The sequence below is a fragment of the Capricornis sumatraensis genome, chromosome 21, assembly GCF_032405125.1.
Source record: "Capricornis sumatraensis isolate serow.1 chromosome 21, serow.2, whole genome shotgun sequence".
In the NCBI taxonomy this organism is placed as follows: Eukaryota; Metazoa; Chordata; class Mammalia; order Artiodactyla; family Bovidae; genus Capricornis; species Capricornis sumatraensis.
In genome coordinates this window covers 15,088,837-15,112,403 of record NC_091089.1, presented here as the reverse complement: position 1 = coordinate 15,112,403, position 23,567 = coordinate 15,088,837, and the positions used below count along the sequence as shown (strand labels likewise).

Sequence of the window (23,567 nt, the reverse complement as noted above, 5' to 3'; positions counted from 1 at the left end):
AACTAAGGAAGATCTAAGGATTAGGGAGTCTGACGTGGCTACAGAAGTGTGGCTGGATACTGAAAATGCATTCCAGGCTTTGACCTCTTTATGATGAAAGCCAGGGATGGGTGACCCACTGGAGCATGGTGGCTAAAGAGGTAGCCTCATAACTTTGACTTAACTGCACCCAAATCCCAGTTCAAACACTTATGTGTCCTCTTAATTATAAGCTGGGAATGATACTTCTTCATGCTTCAGTTTTCTTTCATTGTAAACTTTGGAAAACAGTGCTTTTCTCATAAGTTTGCTCTGATGGTGGTATGATTTCATATCTAACAAGAAATTAAACAAATTCTTAGCATATAAATACTAGTGATTATAGTCATTTTCTTAGTTGGCAATAAAACTGTCTCAATGTCAGATGATCAAGCATAGCATCCCAGAAAATTATTCAGTTAATTTTTAAGGCTTGAATTATGGTTTATTTCCTCGAAATCAGACATTCTTAAAAACTATAGGTTCTTCCTTGCATTCTCCTACTTACTTTTAGATTCATTTAAAAAATGTATATTATCAATTCATTCAGCAAGGTAATAAGTAGCAACTTTCTGAATCATTGTGAGGTTCTGAGTCTTAAGATATATATCACCTTCATTACTGAATTAGAGCATGAGAACAGAATTCTAGGTTCAAAGTATCCTTCACACTTTGTTGTTGTTCAGTTGCTAAGTTGTGATCAGTTGTGTCCGACTTTTTCCTACTCCATGGACTGCAGCATGCCAGGCTTCCCTGTCCTTCACCATCTCCCTGAGTTTGCTCAAGCTCATGTCCATCTAGTAGGTGATGTCATCCAACCGTCTTATCCTCTGTTGCCCTCTTTTCCTGCTCTTCACTCTTTCCCAGCATCAGGGTCTTTTCCAATGAGTCAGCTCTTTTCATCAAGTGGCCAAAGTATTGGAGCTTCAGCTTCAGCATCAGTCCTTCCAATGAGTATTCAGGATTGATTTTCCTCACGATTGATTGGCTTAATCTCCTCGCAGTCCAAGGGACTCTCAAGAGTCCTCCAGCACCACAATTCAGAAGCATCAATTCTTCAGCGCTCAACCTTCTTTATGGTCCAACTCTCACATCCATACATGACTACTGGAAAAACCATAGCTTTGACTCTAGGGACCTTTGTGGACAAAGTGATGTCTCTGGAGTTTTGCCTCTTGTAGTTTTAATAATTTTATTTTTGCTTTTGATGCTGTTCTTAATATTTCATCACATTATGAGTGCTTTAAAATGGTTTTCAAAATTTAGTTTATTCATCAGGAGATGTTTTCCATTTGGATACCTGTGTCTTGCTTTAGTTCTGGGAAACTCTCAGCCACCACTATGGCCTGAATATTTGTTACCCTCACTCCAACACAAGTGTTGAAACCCTAATCCCTGATGTGATGTTGTTTTTAAGGGGGCCCTTTGAGAGATAATTGGAATTAGAATTGGTCATGAGGGTGTGTCCCAGAATGTAATTAGTGTTCTTTTGTAACCGGAAAGGGTTAATTTGGAATTCACAATGAATCTACTCTGCGATTTTAACCCTTACATTGTCGATTTTGTTATTATAGGCATATAATGGTCTGCCTCAGGGAGATAACCTGATTCTGCCCACCTGTGAAAGACTGTGACATTCTTAGATTCATTGTGTTGCCTTAAATTCTTTGTATGGCAAATGGCAGGGACCTCCCTTGTCTGCTGCTTACTGGTGGGGCCCAGATATTCACATTTTGGGAGGCGGGCATCACAGGTAGATGTGGCATCTTTGGTTTCAAATGACAGGAGATATTCCCTTTCACACCACCTATGAAATCACAATTGATACTTTTGAGCTGTGGTGTTGGAGAAGACTCTTGAGAGTCCCTGTGAGCCAGGAAGTGAGCCCTGACCAAGTGCCCAATCACATCGGCACCCTCATCTCAAACCTGCAGAGTCCAGAACTGTGAAAAATGGATGTTCTCCAGGCATCCAGTCAGTGGTCTTGTTACCTGACCAATGGTTGAATAAAGCAGCCATTATCCACACAATTGTCTGGGCTCCACCCTATTTCCTTTCTTCTTCTGGATTCCCATTTGAATAGTACTAATGTACCTAGAGTTCTTTTCTTATCTTCTAACAGATTTTAAATACCGAATACATTCCTGCAATCTTAACATCAAATATTGCAAAAACAAAAGCTAGAGCAAAACTCTGCCTTTACACCAGTTCTTCATTCATATAGCTCCTATTCCTTCATGCTCAGTAGGAATATTGGTCCATATTGCTAAACATACACCAGGTGGGCCACAACTAACAACAAATAAACAAATGAGCAAAATTCTGCTGATAGTATTATATTGTTGACTTAGGATAGCATTACCTCTTTCCTTGCCCCCTCCAAACAGTCATCAAAACAATGCAAAACCAAAATTTTATCAATATAGCTAGTATGTATGTGCTGTGCTTGGTCAATTCAGTCTTGTCTGACTCTTGGCAACTCCGTGGACCGCAGCCTGCCAGGCTCCTCTATCCATGGGATTCTCCAGGAAAGAATACTGAAGTGGGTTGCCATGCCCTCCTCCAGGGGATCTTTCTGGCCCAGGGATCACACCTGCACCTCTTATGTCTCCTAAATTCACAGACGGTTCTTTACCACTGGTGCCACCAGGAAGGCCCGCTAGTGCCACCTGGTAAGCCCATAGCTAGTGTCGAGATGGGCTCAACAACCAGGGTTTCCAAAAGCGTGATATGGTGGGAGAATGAGAACTGAGACACAAGAATTCAGAGAAAAGCGAGGATCAGGGGACCAACACCGCTTCAAGGCGAAGGTGCCGAAACTGAGTCCAAGCCAGCTTTGTTATACTTTCAGCCGTGAATGAAACAATATGTGGGGAGTTAAGCTATAACTCACATGGCCTTCAGGGCCAAAGAACAAAATGACCATTAACCACTGAGTAATTGGGAAACAGTAATCAATAACAAATCAGTAACTAAGACTAATATTCTTATCTATAGATTTTCCACCAGAAACGTAAAACATGTGACTCTGAGACACCAGTTGAGAAACAGTCTGGGGTCAGTTTTCTGACCCCAGGATCATATCTTGTTTTCAAGATTATGAACTGTTCCCTCTAGACTTATTCCAAGAGCCTCATGCCTTATAGCATCCAGTTTAATCAATAATTATACATTTCTTTTGCGGCCCTTGCTGAGGCCTGCTTTTCTTTTATTCTTCCTGTCTCCTACAAGCTAGTATATCAATATATAAAGATTCCATTTTATTAGTTATCTATTTTTGGCTGTGCAGTGCAGCCTCTGGGACCTTTGTTCCCTGATAATGGATTAAACCCATGCTCCCCGCAGTGGAAGTGCAGAGTCTTAAACAGTGGACTGCCAGGAAAGTCCCTAAAGATTTTAAACAGGAGGTCAGTGAGAAAGGAATCTGGAGAAGGTTTGTGGGAAAACATGAATGAGACTTAGTCTGTGGTTTAAGAGAAGAGGTTTTAGAGAAGGTGAAACAATTTCTTGTCTGATCCCCCCCAAACCAATATGGATACATTGAATGTAATGCAAATTACTAGATCTATGCAGTGATATAGCCTGAGTCACTCTCTGGTGAACCACTGGCAGTCGAGATGGACAATCCCTCCATCTGGAGCTTCCGTATGATGCATGGGTGTGTGTGTGCATGTGTGTGCTAAGTCGCTTCAGTTGTTTCTGACTCTTGGCAGCCCTATTGACCATGACCAGCCCTATTGACCAGGCTTCTCTGTCCATGGGATTCTCCAGGCAAGAATGTTGGAATGGGTTGCCATGCCCTCCTCCAGAGCATCTTCCCATGCCCTCCTCCAGGGGATCTGACCCAGGGACTGAACAAACATCTCTTAGGTCTCCTGCACTGGAAGGCGGGGTTCTTTACCACTAGTGCTGCCTGGGAAGCCTTGAGATTTTCCTGACCCAGCGATCAAACCTGTGTCTCCTGCATTGGCAGGAGGTTTTATACCAGACCCAGTAACTGCCTCTAAAACATCCATCCAGACTCCATGTCTCTGGAGTGGGGACAATGGACATAAACTAGTTGGAGTTGTGCTTGGGGGTTGACACCAGCACCCAAATGAGAAGAACAGAAACGTTTCCTGGATACTTCACCTAGTAACTTGTCAGCAATTTAACAGGAAACAGTTCACCTATAATAATCTCCATATCATTGCTCTTAATTATTCTACTAATTTAAAACTTTCTGTTTTTGTAGGAAAAAAATATCCTGGGGAAGCCACGAATTGCTGCCAGTTGGCAGACTAGGGAAAACATGATGCCAGGAAAGTGTAAGTTACAATTTGTCATAATTCCAGGCTCTGTATGCAGACAGTCATGGAAAATGTGGGCAATTAAGTAATTGAGGCAAAACCTTATCTATCTTTCTTTTTATTTGAGCTTCTGGCCAAGATAAACTTGAAAGGAAGAGTGTATGGGCTTGTAAAACTGAATCAGAGGGTGGGGCTAAGAGAAGGATGGTGCTAAAATTGCTAAAAATTACTCCTACAGTTCAGAGTTAATTAACTCAGCCACAGTCTCTTACTAAACGAACCCACTGCCAATTCTGCTCCAGTGGAAGAAAACAAGGTATTGTAAATATGTCTCTGTTTAAAAATATTTGTTAATGTTTTCTTTCTTCACTGAAGTGCCTAGCTAAAAAACAAGTTACCAAGACTTCCACAGAACAGAAATGATAGTTGAAGGCCAACCCCCAAGAATTCTGTGTAAGTCTGAGAGATTTAACACTGAGCTGGTTCAAAGATTGTGCTGGAAAAAGACTAAGCAGGAGAGCACCTTCATTTCCAAAGATGTGAAAGAGATGGTTTTGCCATGAATTGTTAAACTATGAATGATGTTTTCTCCAGTCACATTTTTGGATTTGCTACCCTTGTATCTGTCAACAGGGGCAAAAAGAAATAGGATAGTCTCAGAATGATTGAACCAAAACCCTTCTACCCCTTCAAAAGACTGGACTTGGCAACATAAACTTGATCTCACTCATTTGTGTAGGGAACTATTGATTTGACTCTTTACCCACTACCCCTAACCAGCTTCAAGTCTTGGCCACCATTCCAAGGGCCATTAACTTTCCTCTCTTTCATGGAATAATCTAAACCCCTAACCTTACACTACATGCTTATCAGAAACCCTGCCAGACTATTAATTCCCATAGAAATGGCTTTAGGTAAACTTAGAAGCACTGGGAGTGTGGAGAGGTTATTTTCTGATATGCATGGCTCCACCAGGTAGGCAGTATTAGCACTGCTGGAAACTCAGGAGGCCTTGAATATCCTCTCGTGGAAAAGGGGAGAAGAGTCCTTCCTGCTCCCTCCTCCAGCTCACCATCATCCCTCCTTTTTGCCTCCTCCTGCTTATCCTCTTTCATCACCCAATCCCTCCTTTTTACCATAAAACCTTAAAAGCAATAAAATATAGTGACAAAAGCATTTGCATTTAGGTTCCAGAGCCCGGGATTGCGATGATAGCTTTGCTGTTAGATAACTATGCATGTTAATCAGCACATTTAACCTCTCTGGGCCTTAGTTTCCTAGCAGATAAAATGAGGCAATTTGGTTAGAAGGAACGGAAGATTCTTTCCAATTCGATTTGTTGGGAATATGTGTATCTATGATGAGACATTTTGATGTATGCTACTATCCTTTTCTTATTTCTATATTTCTTTAGTTAAGCCCCTTTACAGATTGAGATTTTGCATAAATGTGTTATTTATAGGTATGTATATTTATAGGTATATATGCTGATATGTCGGAGAAGGCAATGTCAACCCACTCCAAGTACTCTTGCCTGGAAAGTCCCATGAATGAAGGAGCCTGGTAGGCTGCAGTCCATGGGGTTGCTAAGAGTCGGGCACGACTGAGTGACTTTACTTTCACTTTTCACTTTAATGCACTGAAGAAGTAAATGGCAACCCACTCCAGTGTTCTTGCCTGGAGAATCCCAGGGACAGAGGAGCCTGGTGGGCTGCAGTCTATGGGGTCACACAGAGTCAAACACGACTGAAGTGACTTAGCAGCAGCAGCAGCATACTGATATATGGGCTTCCCTGATAGCTCAGTTGGTAAAGAATCTGTCTGCAATGCAGGAGACCCCAGTTTGATTCCTGGGTTGGGAAGATCCCCTGGAGAAGGGAATGGCTACCCACTCCAGTATCCTGGCCTAGAGCGTTTCCTGGACTTTAAAGGAAATCAGTCCTGAATGTTCATCAGAAGGACAGATGCTAAAGCTGAAACTCCAATACTTTGGCCACCTGATGGGAAGAATCGACTCATTGGAAAAGACCATGATGATGGGAAAGATTGAAGGTGGAAGGAGAAGGGGACAAGAGGATGAGATGATTGAATGGCATCATCAACTGTATGGACATGAGTTTCAGTAAACGCTGGGAGTCGGTGATGGACAGGAAAGCCTGGTGTGCTGTAGTCCATGCGGTCACAAAGAGTTGGACATGACTGAGTGACTGAATTGAACTGAACTGATACTCATATATGGAGTAGTAAATGGCAACCCACTGAAGTATTCTTATCTGGAAAATTCCATGGACAGAGGAGCCTGGTGGACTACAATCCATCGGGTCACGAAGAGTCAGTCTGGGCAACTGAGCATGCATACTGATATATCTATATACCTCCTGAAAACTGCAGAAGAGCAAGTCATTCTGAAAAGGGAACATTTGACTTCTGACCTAGACTTTAGTCTTTACTTGTAGTTGCCCCTGAAAAGATCACTCTCCATCCCTTGAATGGATAAATTATTTCATGAGAATTTCATCCCCAAATTCTGCATCTTTCGGAAAGCACTTTTCACTACTGGCTTAGCACTTTGGTACTTTTTTTTTAAAGGTGAGAATTGTTCTTCTTGTATGTTCTGGGCTGCATCTGATATACTAATGATGATATTAATAAGAGAGTTAATGAAGTTGAAGATAACTGGCTATTAATTTCCACAAGAAATTAAATTTCATCAGAGAGAATTATCATTTTCAGGGATTTGTTACAAGTATCTAAACTCTAGAATAATCATAAATCATAAGTATAAAGATATAAGTCCTCAGCCCTAAAATAGTAATTTCTCCTCTCTTCCCTTCAAGGTGATTATGCTTTGGCCATGGAGCCAAGCATTTTCCATATGAAAAAATTCATGAGTTCTTAAAAGATAAAGCATAGGGGACTTTCCTGATGGTCTAGTGGCTAAGACTCTCTGCTCCCAAAGCAGAGGACCTGAGTTTGATGCCTGTTCAGGTAACTAGATCCCACATGCCTCAACCAAAGACCCTACATGCCACAAATAAGACCCAGTACAGCCAAAAAAAAAAAAAAAAAACTGAAAAATAAAAGATAAAGCTTAATATATAGGCAGTAAACAAAGCATCATTTAAATGGACAGAGCTATAAAGCAAACAGGGAGCTTATCTCCAAGATGGCACTGGATCTGTCAGGAGAAAGTGCTTATATTCACTTTGACAGTTGGTAAATTTCAAACATTTTATGAGGGTATAGAGTTATTACAAAACTAGAGTTGTTGCTCTTTTTATTAAAATATGTTAGCCTAGAATAATCATCAGCTTCTGCAATAAGTAAGTGATGATGATGCTTCCGTATTATCAACTAGAGGTGATTTAGGGGCTGAGAAGCTGTTTGGTTAAGGGTAAGCCTATGACTAGGAGGGGTTTCAACAATTTTCGCTGTTAATTCAAATCATGATAAAATCAAGTCTTGATTCAACCATTTAGCTAGAACAATCTCCTGACTTTCTAAAGTTCTCATTCTAGGTTTCTCAGAGAGCCAGATGATATCAGTGCAAGACCAAGTTCTACACAACAGTGGCCCTAATGGGAATCTCTAGACCTAGGAATTCGGCTTATTTTAAATTATTTAATCAGTTTGAGAAATTATTTGGCTATAAAATGATAATAGTTTGAACTCACTATTTCTTAGATAGCAATCCAGTCTTAAAAAACTTAAATGAAAATATCAGAGTGATTAGAGGTGAAATTTAGAAGCTGAATGCAATATTTTAAAAATATGAGAAAGCTTGAGTTTCTCTGTTCATTAAGATCGGTTTCAGGGAGACTCAGTGAGTGAGAATAAATACGAGAGAATCTTGACTTCTCTACTTCTCTATAAGCATTTCCACTAAACTGTGAAAAATTTCAGGTGTAAATAGATTTTTTAAAACGGTAACTAGAACCCAAACTATTAACACTTTAAATAAAAAATAAGTATTTTTAAGTTTCCAATTTGTGCAAAGTCCTGAGCTGGCTGCTAGTTGATGCACAAAGAAGAGTAAGGAAATTTTGCTCTCAGGGAACTTATCTTAGAGTTGAAAAGTTATAAATATATAAAAACAGAACTAGCAGTGTGATGAATGCCAAGCAAGTGGTGAAATTTACTTTATGGGACTTTGGAGGCAGACATGCTCCTGTGAACCCCCAAGTTCAGAAAAAGCTTCCAGAGGAAAAGATCTGAAGCAAAATTGGGTTTCAACTTCTTATAAAGGAGGATAAAGGCTCTCCAGGAACCAGGATATCATTTATCAAGATGTGAACAAATAAGGTTAAAAAGTATCAAAACAGGGTTAAAAGATAAATGAGAAAGAGTACAAAGTCAAAAAGGTGTATAATTATTCCTCATTTACTGGTTAAGTCAGCAGGTATGTATTGTATTAAAAAGAAGCACTTGGCTGATTCCACTACCATTTATATTCTGGCTTTTTCAACAGGGAGCCACTAACTGACCAGGATCCAGGTATTCTCTCAGGAGTATCAGCTGTAGAATTTGAGGGAGTTCTCTTAAACTCTCTGGACTTCAGTTTTCTAATATTTAAAATAATATTGGAATTATGTTCATTCAGTTCTTATGAGAGTATGGATAAAAGATACACAGATTATTGTTGTTGGTATTTAGTTGCTAAATTGTGTCCAACTCTTTGTGACCCATGGACTGTAGCCCACCAGACTCCTCTGTCCATGGGAATTCCCAGGCAAGAATGCTGAAATAGGTTGACATTTCCTTCTCTGGGGGATCTTCCTGCTCCAAGGATTGAACCCATGTGTCTTGCATTGGCAGGCCAATTGTTTACCACTGAGCCACTGGGGAAGCCCCATATAGATTTTACATTGGACAGTACATTCTTTTGTCATTTCAATGAAGTGTGATAAAAAAGATGGTTGTGTAAGCCAAAAAATCCACGTACAAAAATAAAATAAATGGAAAGGATTATTAACACGATCTTTAACTGCTTTATTTTTCTTAGATCTTCCCATTGGACTCTCTAGCAAAATCTATCAACCGATTTGCTCTGGAGTTTGGCAAAAAGCTAGCTGAATCTGCTGAGGATAAAGATATCTTCTTTTCTTCCTGGGGCATCTCAGCTACCTTGGCATGGTGTATTTAGGCATCGAAGGGACCACTGCAGTGCAAATGGCCTAGGTGAGTAAGAAAGATCAACTATCTTCTATTGTCTTAAAATGAAATGTTTCTTTCTTTTCTTTCTTTTTTTTTTTTTTTTTTTTGGCTTTCACTTTCATTCCTCTCCTGAAACCCGAATAATCCACATTCTACAATCATGTCTTCCAAATTAAAAGACACATAAATTTTCCAGACCTTAAAAAATAAGTCTGAGAGAGTGAATCAATTGACAGCTGTTTCTAGGAAAACCATTTAAGAACCCCTGCTCTCTGGCAAAATTAGTTGGAGGGATGAGGTTATCAAGTCTGGTTCAATGTTTTAAAAAAATTATTTTGATTATTAAAATATTTCAAGAAAATCATGGCTCATACTTTAACAGCGTTAGTCATCATCCTTCTAATCTTAGAAGGATTTTCTTAAAAACACAAATAGAGGACTTCTTTGTTGGTCCAGTGGTTAAGAATCTGCCTTCCCAGGTAGGGGACACAGTTTCTCAGGGAAGATCTCACAGGCTACAGGGCAACTATTGTAGCCTGTGAGTCTAGAGCCTAGACTCCAAAATAAGGGAAACCTCACTTAGAGAGTAGCCCCCAGTCTCCTCAACTAGAGAAAGCCTGCATGCCCGTGCGAAGCAGCAAAGACCCAGTGCAACCAACAATAAATAAATAAAATAATAAATTGATTTTAAAAGACACAAATAGAAAAATCAGGTGAATTCTGTTCCTCATGCTTTGTTTGATTGTTACTTTGTTCAGTCCCTGCTTGTCTGGACAAATCTAACGAATCCATGAAGAGCATTAAAATAGCAGAACAGTGTTATTGTATAAGCAGTTATTAATTTGATATAAGTATTCTCAAATCAGTGTGTATATGGGCATAGCCTTACATATCAAAGCAAAAGTGAAAGCCACTCATTAGTGTCTGACTCTTTTCGACCCCCAAGGACTGCAGCCCGCCAGGCTCCACTGTCCATGGAATTCTCCAGACAAGAATACCAGAGTGGGTTGCCATGCCCTCCTCCAGGGGACCTTCCAAACCCAACGATCAAACCCAGGTCTCCTGCATTGCAGGCGGTTTCTTTACCATCTGAACCACCAAGGAAGACCTTATATAGCAACACATATAATCTAATAGCCATATATATACGTGTATCTCTGCCTGTGTAAACATAAATGTGTGCGTTTAAAAAAAAAATAGAAGCAAATCAATTCAGCTCTATATCATACAGCAATCAAAGGCCAAGTGACAGAATTCCCACCCAAGAGGGTGGCCTCCATGACAAATGTGGAAATGGGACAGATAATAATCCTGAATGAGAGAGGCAAGGTGCATATTCTGTCAGTTTGAACTGAGAATATCTCCTTAAGCTTGTAATTTACAAGATATTTAATGGCCTAAAAAAAGTAATAACAGAATTTTGGTTCACAGAAATATCCTAGTTTACAACTAATTAATAATAGGCTAATTATGAAAAGGTTTAACTATGAATGTGATAGATTTAATCTTAGATAAATTCCAATTTGGGTCCATTTCATATAAATGTATTGCTGGATGTTGCCTACCCTTGTTTTATTTCAGTGCTACTTAAATATTAACAGCTTCAGTTTGAAATTAATGAATTAACTCAGCTCAGTTCAGTTCAGTCGCTCAGTCGTGTCTGACTATTTGCGACCCCACGAATCGCAGCATGCCAGGCCTCCCTGTCCATCACCAACTCTCGGAGTTCACCCAAACTCATGTGCATTGAATCAGTAGATGCCATCCAGCCATCTCATCTTCTGCCATACCCTTCTCCTGCCCCAAATCCCTCCGAGCATCAGGATCCTTTCCAATGAGTCAACTCATTTGGCATGAGGTGGTCAAAGCACTGGAGTTTCAGCCTCAAGCATCAGTCCTTCCAATGAACACCCAGGACTGATGTCCTTTAGGATGGACTGGTTGGATCTCCCTGCAGTACAAGGGACTTGCAAGAGTCTTCTCCAGCACCACAATTCAAAAGCATCAATTCTTTGGCGCTCAGCTTTCTTTATAATTGAACTCTCACATCCATACATGACCACTGGAAAAACCATAGCCTTGACTAGATGGACCTTCGTTGGCCAAGTAATATCTCTGCTTTTGAATGTGTTATCTAGGTTGGTCATAACTTTCCTTCCAAGGAGTAAGCGTCTTTTAATTTCATGGCTACAGTCACCATCTGCAGTGATTTTGGAGCCCAGAAAAATAAAGTCTGATACTGTTTCCACTGTTTCTCCATTTCCCATGAAGTGATGGGACCAGATGCCATGATCTTCGTTTTCTGAATGTTGAGCTTTAAGTCAGCTTTTTCATTCTCCTCTTTCACTTTCATCAAGAGGCTTTTTAGTTCCTCTTCACTTTCTGCCATAAGGGTGGTGCCATCTGCATATCTGAGGTTATTGATGTTTCTCCCAGTAATCTTGATTCCAGCTTGTGCTTCTTCCAGCCCAGCATTTCTCAGGATGTACTCTGCATAGAAGTTAAATAAGCAGGGTGACAATATATAGCCTTGACATACTCCTTTGCTTATTTGGAACCAGTCTGTTGTTCCCTGTCCAGTTCTAACTGTTGCTTCCTGACCTGCATATAGGTTTCACAGGAGGCAGGTCAGGTGGTCTGGTATTCCCATCTCTCTCTGAATTTTCCACAGCTGATTGTGATCCACACAGCCAAAGGCTTTGGCATAGTCAATAAAGCAGAAATATATGTTTTTCTGGAACTCTCTTGCTTTTTCCATGACCCAGCGGATGTTGGCAATTTGATCTCTGGTTCCTCTGCCTTTTCTAAAACCAGCTTGAACATCTGGAAGTTCATGCTCACTTATTGCTGAAGCCTGGCCTGGAGAATTTTGAGCATTAATTGACTAGTGTGTGAGATGAGTGCAATTGTGAAATAGTTTGCACCTTCTTTGGCATTGCCTTTCTTTGGGATTGGAATGAAAACTGACATTTTCCAGTCCTGTGGCCACTGTTGAGTTTTTCAAATTTGCTGTGAGTGCAGCACTTTCACAGCATCATCTTTCAGGATTTGAAATAGCTCAACTGGAATTCCATCACCTCCACTAGCTTTGTTCATAGTGACGCTTTCCAAGGTCCACTTGACTTCACATTCCAAGATATCTGGCTCTAGGTGAGTGATCACACCATTGTGGTTATCTGGGTCGTGAAGATCTTTTTTGTATGGTTCTCTGTGTGTTTTTGCCACCTCTTCTTAATATCTTCTGCTCTGTTAGGTCCATTCCATTTCTGTCCTTTATCGAGCCCATCTTTGCATGAAATGTTCCCTTGGTGTCTCTAATTTTCTTGAAGGGATGGCTAGTCTTTCCCATTCTTTTGTTTTCCTCTATTTTTTGCATTGATTACTGAGGAAGGCTTTCTTATCTCTGCTTGCTCTTCTTTGGAACTCTGCATTCAAATGGGAATATCCTTCTTTATATCCTTTGCTTTTCGCTTCTCTTCTTTTCACAGCTATTTGTAAGGACTTCTCAGACAGCTGTTTTGCTTTTTTGCATTTCTTTTCGATGGGGGTGGTCTTGATCCCTGTCTCCTGTACAATGTCACGAACCTCTGTCCATAGTTCTCCAGGTACTCTATCAGATCTAGTCCCTTAAATCTATTTGTCTCTTCCACTGTATAATCATAAGGGATTTGATTTAGGTCATACCTGAATGGTCTAGTGGTTTTCCCTACTTTCTTCAATTTAAGTCTGAATTTGGCAATAAGGAGTTCATGATCTGAGCCACAGTCAGCTCCCGGTCTTGTTTTTGCTGACTGTATAGAGCTTCTCCATCTTTGGCTGCAAGGAATATAATCAATCTGATTTCAATATTAACCATCTGGTTATGTCCATGTGTAGAGTCTTCTCTTGTGCTGTTGGAAGAGGGTGTTTGCTATGACCAGTGCATCCTCTTGGCAAAATTCTTTTAGTCTTTGCCCTGCTTCATTCCACATTCCAAGGCCAAATTTGCCAGTTACTCCAGGTGTTTCTTGACTTCCTACTTTTGCATTTCAGTCCCCTATGATGAAAAAGATATCTTTTTTGGGTGTTAGTTCTAGAAGGTCTCGGTAGATCTTCATAGACCCATTCAACTTGAGCTTCTTCAGCATTACTGGTCCGGGCATAGACTTGGATTACTGTGATATTGAATGGTTTGCCTTGGAAACAAAGAGAGATCATTTTGTCATTTTTGAGACTGCATCCAAGTACTGCATCTCAGACTCTTTTGTTGACTATGATGGCTACTCCATTTCTTCTAAGGGATTCTTGCCCACAGTAGTAGATATGATGGTCATCTGAGTTAAATTCATCCATTCCAGTCCATTTTAGCTCACTGATTCCTAAAATGTGGACATTCACTCTTGTACTCAGGTCAAATCCCTATTTGACCTCTTCCAATTTGCCCTGATTCATGGACCTAACATTCCAGGTTCCTATGCAATATTGCTCTTTACAGCATCGGACTTTGTTTTCATCACCAGTCACATCCACAACTGGGTATTGTTTTTGCTTTGATTCCATTTCTTCATTCTTTCTGGAGTTACTTCTCCACTGATCTGCAGTAGCATATTGGGCACCTAACAACCTGGGGAGTTCATCTTTCAGTGTGATACCTTTTTGCCTTTTTATACTGTTCAAGGGATTCTCAAGGCAAGAATACTGAAGTGGTTTGCCATTCCCTTCTCCAGTGGATCACATTTTGTCAGAACTCTCCACCATGACCAGTCTGTTTTGGGTGGCCCCACACAGAATGGCTCATAGTTTCATTGAGTGAGACAAGTCTTGGCTGCTCGCTGCTCCAGCACTGCGCAGCTGCTGCTCGTACATCAATCCCACCAATATCCCAAGCTTGGGAACATGATACACTTTATGCTCTGGTGACAATTTTGCCTTAGCTTGCTGGGAATTTCCTGACTTTAGTATCTGAAAGTCTCAGTCCTAGACAAACCAAGATAGTCAGTTGCCTGGACTAGTAATAAAAGATGAAGCCTAACTTCCTAAACTGACATAGAAGCTCAGCGTTACCTCGGGGGTCTTGCCTGTCTCTCCACTTCAACTCTAGTCATTCTCTGACTCAAAATTAATGCTCAGGAATTCTAAGTGGCACAGAATCCTGGAAGATTCCTGTGCTACCTCATGACCCCACACACCTGCTCCTGTGTCCCTGCAGTCTGAAACTGTCCCCTCTCCTGCCACTCCTAGCCCCTTCATGGCCACTGGATAACAACTCAGGGCCTCCCTCAGGGATAAGAGCCTTCCTACTTGCTCTCAAAGCCCCTTTGGAAACCTTTACCTTGGCACTCACCACGTTGCTCCTAAAATTAACAATTCTTCGGTTGTTCATTGAAGTCCCTAACTTTCCCACTAGATTGAAAGACTCAAGTGCAATATTACTACCTTTTTCAAGTTTCTGCTTTGAATCGCTAACACATAACCGCTTTGCATATAGTAGTTGCCCTGAACATTAATGTTTATTGAAGTGAATTGAGGAAGCTGGCAACCCTAAATTCTCAGTTCTTTTTTTCATTGAACTAGTGACTCAGAAGCCATGCTGAGGCAGGAGTGACTGTTTTCCCTAACTTATGCCTGATTTGGATTTATCCAAATGTGAGTCTGGTTTGAGAATTATAGATTAACCTGTATTTACAGAAAGAAACTATTTGCATTGTTCCAGATCATATGAGAAACAAATGTGATTGTACAGGCAAAAGCACATTGAAATACACAACACAGACTCAACATAGTAGCTGTGCTAAGTCACTTCAGTCATGTCCAACTCTGCGACCCTCTTGATTATTGCCCACCAGGCTCCTTGGTCCATGGGCTCCTCCAGGCAAGAATACTGGAGTGGGTGCCATGCCCTCCTCCAGGGGAATCTTCCTGATACAAAGATTGAATCCATGTCTCTTATGTCTACCTGCATTGACAAGCAGGTTCTTTCCACTAAAAATGGAAGCAACTATAGTGTCAGAGCTGAACTAAATCTCAGCTCTCAAATTCCTACCCTCTGCCTGCTTGGTTCTCTGGAAGACAGGAGGGGGCCTTATGGACAGCAAGGCAGGGAATGACTCATGTGCTGTCTTTCACCCCAGCAAAGCCTTTCAGAGCTGAGTAGAGAGTAACTGTCATGCTCACAAGATTGGTTTGCGTAAGGGTCTTGCCATCTTCCCCATACAGGCTGACACACTCAAGGAGGATGACAGAATCCATTTCACCAGATCACAGAGCTGTCCAGATCTCCCTATGGTGATAGAAATGTACCATAATTCCGAGGGCTGCCATAGCAAATGACCACAAACTGTGTGGTTTAAACCAATGGAAATATAGTCTCTGATAGTTCTGGTGCTTTCCTAGTGGCTCAGTGGTAAAGAATCTGCCTACCAGTGCAGGAGATGCAGGAGACACAGGTTCCATCCCTGAGTTGGGATGATCTCCTGAAGAAGGAATGACAACCCACTCCGGTATTCTTACCTGGGGAATCACATGGACACAGGAGCCTGGCAGGCTACTGTCCATGGGGTCACAAAGAATGAGACATGACTTAGTGTGAAACAATGCAACAACACAATTCTGGCTGCACATCTGAAATTAAGGTGTTAGCAGGGCTCTGTTGTTGTTCAGTCGCTAAGTTATGTCTGACTCTTCACAACCCCATGAACTGTGGCACACCAAGCTTCTACTCCTTTGAAAAATTTTAGGAAAGAAGCCATTCCATGCCTCTCTCCTAGTTGCTCATGGTTGCTGGCAAACCTTGGCTTATAGAAGCATCTCTCTGATCTCTACCTCTGTTGATCCATGGTTTTCTTCTTTTGCTCTCCTTTGTCTCTGTGTTTTCACAGTCCGTGTATCTGTTCTGAATTTCCCTTCTTTTATAAGAACACCAGTCATTGAATTATAGCCTCAACCTAATCCAGTATGACTTCATTTTAACTTGATTCTATCTGCAAAGAGCCTATTTTGAAATAAGATCATATTTACAGGGACTGGGGGTTAGGAATGAATGTATCTTTTGGGGAGGACAAAATTCAGCCCACAAGAGTAATATTCTCCTCCAAATGCATAACCTAAATATTATCTTGAGGAAGCATCAGACAAATCTGAACCGAGAATTAAGCATTCTACAATTGTTTTTTCCCAAAAGTATGAAGGTCATGAAAGACAAAGAATGAATGAGGAACTGCCTCAGATTGAAGAAGACTAAAAGGAAATGATAGCTAAATGCAACTTGAGCCCTTGGATTGATTTCTGGTCTAGAAAAAAAGGACACTGTTGAAACAATAGATGAAATTTAAACAGGGGATGCCCCTGGCAGTCCAGTGGGCATGGGATCTTGCCTTCCAAAACAGGAGGTATGGGTTTTATCCCTGGTTGGGGAACTAAGATCTCACTTGACTTGTGGCCAAAAAAACAAAACATAAAACAGAAGTGGTATTGTAACAAATTCAGTAAAAACTTTAAAAATGGTCTACATTAAAAAAAAAAAATTTAGAAGAAGAAATCTAAATAGATCTGTTGATATTAAAAATATTCTATCAATACTGACTTCCTGGTTTGAATCCTTGTATGTTACCATTTAATAGTATTTCATAATCATCAGTTTTATAAGTGTGGCATTTCACCAGGATGTAACTAGATCATTTGGAATCTGCCCCTTTGCTCCTGGAGGAAAAATCCTGAATCTCCTACCTGATGATGCTGTGGATCCTACAACCATAATGGTTCTGGTGAATGCCCTTTACGTTAAAGGAGTCTGGGAACATCAATTCTTAGGCCAAAATGCCACAGAAAAGTCTTTCAAAATAAACAAGGTAGGAGCCTGTTAGTAACCACTATGCATTTTATAAGATATTGCAAATGAAATTCTATTTTAAATTCATTATATCTGAATATATGTTCCTGTAAACTATGGCTCTTTACTCAGGCAGGGACGACTGACTTAAAAGCCCCAGTTTCATCCCATCTGGACGTTACCCTTTCATTATTTTATTCTCTGAAAATAGACCACGCACATATTTTATCACTCACCCCTTGCTGCGACTATGCTAGTGTAGGTGAGGCATTTACTGCATTTATTTCCCTGGTTAGAAATGCAGCGTGGCTAAGTGACTAGGTTCATTTCAATTTTATTTATTTTGGTTGCATTACAGTTTCTCTAGTCAATAGAGAATGTCCAGTGTTTTAATGTCTAGTGTTTGTGTGTGCGCCTGTGTTAATTGCTCTTTGTGACCCCACAAAGACTTTGTGACTGTAGCCCGCCAGACTCCCCTTTCTATGGGATTTTCCAAGCAAGAATACTGGAGTGGGTAGCCATTTCCTCCTCCAGGGGATCTTCCTGACCCAAGGATCGAACCTGGGTCTCCAGCAGTGGCAGCCGGATGCTCTATCGCTGAGCCATTGGTGAAGCCCCAAGTGACTAGAGCTGTGCTTCAGTTAGAAGGCTGCCAGAACCAAGATTCCAGTCTTCACTTACTAGTTCTGTTCTTGTTCTACTAAACTAGCAATATCTTATGCCAAACTCTTACTTTTCCAGAAGAAAAATAAATAGAAAACATTGTAAAAGCTCATCTCTTTCTTTAAGGTTGCCCTCTGGGCTGGCACACAGAACACTTGTTTTTCTAGTAGGAATTTACTTCAGTAACAAGGGAGGTTAATGGAAGGTCACAGATACACCCAAGGGCTGCGTCTCGGGACTTGAGTGGAAACAAGGATTCAAATATTGTCAGGATCCATTCTTTATCAGTACCTTGACCACCTGATATGAAGTGTTGTGCCCAGAGTCCGAGTCTCCAAAACTGAGAGAATAAGACGTCTACAGCAATGCAAAAGCATAAAGGGGTTTATTGCTAGCTCGAGTTAGGGCCAAGGTCTCATCCAGCACAGTGGAATCCGACAAGAACCCTGAGCTCTGAATCACATATACTTTTATATAGACGGTTCTTTGTTTCTGTAACAGCATAGCTGATTGGTTAAACCATACGCGCGCAGGGGACTTTTAAACCTCGCATCCCTATCTGGATTTGCTCGGGTCTGGCGTGGGCAGGGGCCTACGGGGATTTTTCTGATTGGTCTATCTACACTGCCTGCGGGAGTTCCCAGTGCCTCAGCTTTCCTAAAGACTAAACCTCAGGCCTAGCCTGCCCCTTACAGCCTGTCCTGGCTTCAGTTTGGTCCTAACAGAAGAGCTGACTCATTTAAAAGACCCTGATGCTGGGAAAGATTGAAGGCAGGAAGAGAACGGGACTACAGGGGATGAGATGGTTGGATGGCATCACCAACTCAGTGGACATGGGTTTCAGTAAACTCCGGGAGTTGGTGATGGACAGGGAGGCCTGGCATGCTGCAGTCCATGGGGTCGCAAAGAGTTGGACACGACTGAGCGGCTGAACTGAACTGAAGTGATTTTCTATCTTTTCAACTCTGTTTCTCCCATCCTTCTTCTCTCAATCTGAAGTCTAACCTCCATTCTAGAGACGAGTTTGATAGGTCACATTCCAGATTCCTAGGTAAGGAACTGATTGGCCAAAGTTTGTGCAAACGTTTTAGTCCTGGGTGGATGATCTCACTTAAACAGTGCTGCTGAGGACATATTATTCTAACCATATGGTTGTGTGCAATAGGCAGTTTTTAGATAATCAGTGGGATAAGGATGGAGAAGGGACTGAATTTATAATCCAACAGACTAGAAATAAGCTGGATAGTTACTTGGCTTAATAAAATCACTAGGACTTTTCAGCTGCAGGTGATAGGAAAGCATTCCAAACTAGCTCCAGTGACATGAGAACTGTATTAGTGTTAGCTCAAGAGCTTCTCTGATGGCACAGTGGTCAAGAACCTGCCTGCCAATGTGGGAGATGTGGGTTCGATCCTCTGGTTGAGCAGATCCCCTGGTCAAGAAGATCCCCTGGAGAAGAAAATGGCAACCCACTTCAGTATTCTTGCCTGGGAAATCCCACAGACAGAAGACACTGGAGGGTTACAGGCCATGGTATTGCAAAAGAGTTGGACGTGAATAAGAGACTAAACAACATCAAAGCAACTAAGAGGAACCAGGAGTGTGACCTCTAGAGACTCAAACATAATCTGTTCTCTCTGCCTCTACCCCTGACCCATTATTATTCTTTGGAAGGAATGATGCTAAAGCTGAAGCTCCAGTACTTTGGCCACTCATGCGAAGAGTTGACTCATTGGAAAAGACTCTGATGCTGGGAGGGATTGGGGGCAGGAGGAGAAGGGGGCGACAGAGGATGAGATGGCTGGATGGCATCACGGACTCGATGGACGTGAATCTGAGTGAACTCCGGGAGATGGTGATGAACAGGGAGGCCTGGCGTGCTGCAATTCACGGGGTCGCAAAGAGTCGGACATGACTGAGTGACTGAACTGAACTGAACTGAAGCCTGATTTTGGTCAGACCACATTTCTGAGCAATTCACATGCAATAAGTGGTCTGTCTGTCTTTGCCCTGTGCCTAATTTTCATGTGTGCCAGATTGTTTATATTTCTGCTTCCACTGCCCTACTAGTGTTTAGAAAGATTTCTAGATAGTGTCATAAAATTTGTGAAACTTGAGAGGATGGTAAAAATAAGACCAAGTGTGAATATTAAACTATTTGAGTTACATTATTATAAGAGAAGCCTTTTTTTTTAGAAAATGCAAGTTCCTGACCTGAAAACATTGTCACTTAATGCACATCATTTACATATGTGTCTTTGATAGCAATATTTGGATCTAGAAAACTTCAAAGTAGCAAAAGCATGTGCTTTAAACAAGCATGTTATTTAAAAAGTCAAACATTGTTTTGTAGTCTATATATGTACACCTGTGTGGCGATGGCACCCCACTCCAGTACTCTTGCCTGGCAAATCCCAAGGATGGAGGAACCTCATAGGCTGCAGTCCATGGGGTCGCTAGGAGTCAGACACGACTGAGCGACTTCACTTTTACGCATTGGATAAGGACATGGCAACCCACTCCAGTGTTCTTGCCTGGAGAATCCCAGGGACTGGGGAGCCTGGTGGGCTGCTGTCTATGGGGTCGCACAGAGTCGGACATGACTGAAGTAACTTAGCAGCAGCAGCAGCATGTGTATATACATATATATTTATTGTTTCAAAATTTTAAATATGAAGAGAAAAAGCAGCTTCAAAATTACTATTTAAAAAGTTATTACTCTTAAGATAGAAGGATTTTCTTTTCTTTACTTTTCTTTCTTTTTTTCCATGATTTATAGCTACTAGTTTCATACTGGTGTGATTATAGACATTTTATTTTATCTCAGATTTTGTTTTCGAAGGATTGTGTGCTGTTAATAAAACTAATTTAACAAATTAGCTATTAAATTAGTTTATTAATTAATAAACTAGTTTTAAACTAGTTAATAAAACTAATAAAATATTTTTTTTTGTTCCCTGGCATACAATATGTCCTAGAGTATATGCTTTTGTGTTGATGACATCTAAATGTATATTTATATTAATATATTTGTGTATGTAGTTGCTGTCATGCAAATTATCACAGAAGCACTTCCATTTCAAGGTCTAAACCTATATCCTGAGAACTATTAATCTGCAAAATGATATGTCAGCAGGGTTAAGGATCTCATTATAAACAAAAAACTTCCAAATGTGTGTGTTTTATTACCTTTGGTAATAGGAGTGATTGTAATTCATCTATGTAATATCTAGAGGTCTCACTCAACCTCTATTTCTTAATTGGAAATTACTGACTCTTTCTTCATCAGCTGCAAATTGCAGCTGGAAACAGCGATCACCTATAAGAAGCTGAGTGAGTAGACTAGTGCAAACATGATGGAGATGGGCAACGTGCAGTTAAACCTTCCCAAGTTCAAGCTGGAAGAGACTTATGTCAAGTCAACTTTGAGAAGTATAGGGATGAGTGATGCCTTTAACCAGAGCAAAGCTGATTTCTCAGGAATGTCCTCAGAGAGAAACCTATTTCTGTCCAATGCTTTCCATAAGTCTTTTGTGGAAATAAATGAACAAGGTATAGAGGCTGCAGCTGGTACTGGGAGTGAAGTGAGTGTAAGAATTACACTCCCCTCCATCAAATTCAGTGCAGACCACCCGTTCCTCTTCTTCATCAGGCACAACAAAACCAACAGCATTCTATTTTATGAGAGATTCTGCTCCCCCTAAACCCTGCATCTCTCATCAAACAAGAGCATCTTAGTGTGAAAAATACACATATGATCGAAAACACAATTCTAATAAAACCAGTTTGTAGTCTCTTTCTTATGCATAAATATTAGCAAAATTATTTTGAAATAATATATTCTAGTGATCCTATGAGGCTTATATAGCTAGAGAGAATGGCTAATTTAATTTTTTTTAACATTTTATTTTAATGTGACTTTTATTTACCTTTCAGAAATTCGGTTATTCAATCAAATGCCTTACAATGCTTGACCTACCTGGTCACTATATTTCCATTGTCATTTATATTTCACATGCATCATTTAGTGAAGAAAAATCTTTATACAGGTGATATAATGATATCACTGATTAATATGTGAATTTAAAAGTATTCTAAAATAAAAATTTTATTAGAAAGAATTATTAGGGTAAAAGTCACATTAACATCTTTGCTTTTAAAAATCTTATAAACTAGAAGAGTAAATTTCTAGTTTATACAAATGCATATTGTCAGGTATAAGAAGATATTCTTGGTAAAATTTTATCTCCACAAAATTGCCTTTGTTTTTCCAACTCCTACTAAAAATGCTCCTACACAATGGCTTATTGGTAGTCTCATCAGCTCTTATTCTAATTTTAGAGACTGAGTGTATCATTCTAGGTTGCTTTTTTTCCTTTTAATCTACTGAGTGAAAGATATAATCTACTGTGGATCTGACATGAACAGTGTATAAAATAGTACAAGAAAACATGTTTTCTGTATAAAATCTTGGTTTGGTATCATAGAATTTTTTAAAAAGAGATCCTATACTTTGGGCTTCCCTAGTGGCTCAGATGATAAAGAATCTGCCTGCAATACAGGAGAACTGGGTCCTTTGCTTTAGCTCCAAAGAAGGGAAATTGTAATATATATGACATTTTATCATATCATCATGAAACATTTTGCCTCTACCCATAGCACCTCACATTAAGTAACAACAAAAGAAATCCCTGTGTCTGTGTTTTGCTAAGTCACTTCAGTCGTGTCCGACTCTGTGCGACCCAATAGACGGCAGCCCACCAGGCTCCCTCGTCTCTGGGATTCTCCAGGAAAGAACACTGGAGTGGGTTGCCATTGCCTTCTCCAATGCATGAAAGTGAAAAATGAAAGGGAAGTCGCTCAGTCTTGTCCGACTCTTAGCGACCGCATGGACTGCAGCCCACCAGGCTCCTCCGTCCATGGGATTTGCCAGGCAAGAGTACTGGAGTGGGGTGCCATTGCCTTCTCCCGTGTTCTATCGCACTAAAAGTCCTTAGGCTTTAAGTATCATGTGGACTCAAAAGAAAAGTAGGTTAACAAGTGAACACGGAGCCTGGAAACCAAGCCAAGATAAAGGAAGACCAGAGTGACTCTGTCAGAAGCTGACAGTCTAAGAATATTCAACATAATATTTTCCAAACAAACAATCGGAAAAAGAATGATACTAGAAACTGCAGGTTAGTAAAATGCATTCAGGCAGTCATTCATTTAAAAAATGGTCACTAGACATCTATGCTGTATCAGTTGATATTTGGGGCATGAAGACTATGCCTCTGAACACAGACGGATCCTGGTCCCCTGTCTCCAGGAGTCATGGAGCTTACAAACTCGAGGGGGAAATAGACTCAAAGTGGATGCTAGTACAAAGAATGATTGCAAAATAAATTGCAGTCATCCTGGACACACATGTATGTGTGTGCACTCATCAGGCTTTTTCAATAATGAGGCTTAAAATATTCCCTGATATTTGTTTTTCTCCTTTAGTCCAAATGTATATAGCCTGTCTTTTTAGAAGTATCATAGACTTTAGAACAATAAATAATAATTATGTTCTGTTAATCTCCCTTTTTCCCCCAGGGAAAACAAAACTATTAACTAAAGAGCATATGGGCTTCCCTGGTGGCTCTGGTGGTAAA

General features: G+C 40.5%; 1 pseudogene; it reads left to right on the top strand.

Moving 5' to 3' along the window:
* Positions 1–2,759: 2,759 nt before the first annotated feature.
* On the top strand, positions 2,760–21,635 carry LOC138097745 (serpin B10-like; annotated as a pseudogene).
* The last annotated feature ends 1,932 nt before the right edge of the window (positions 21,636–23,567 follow it).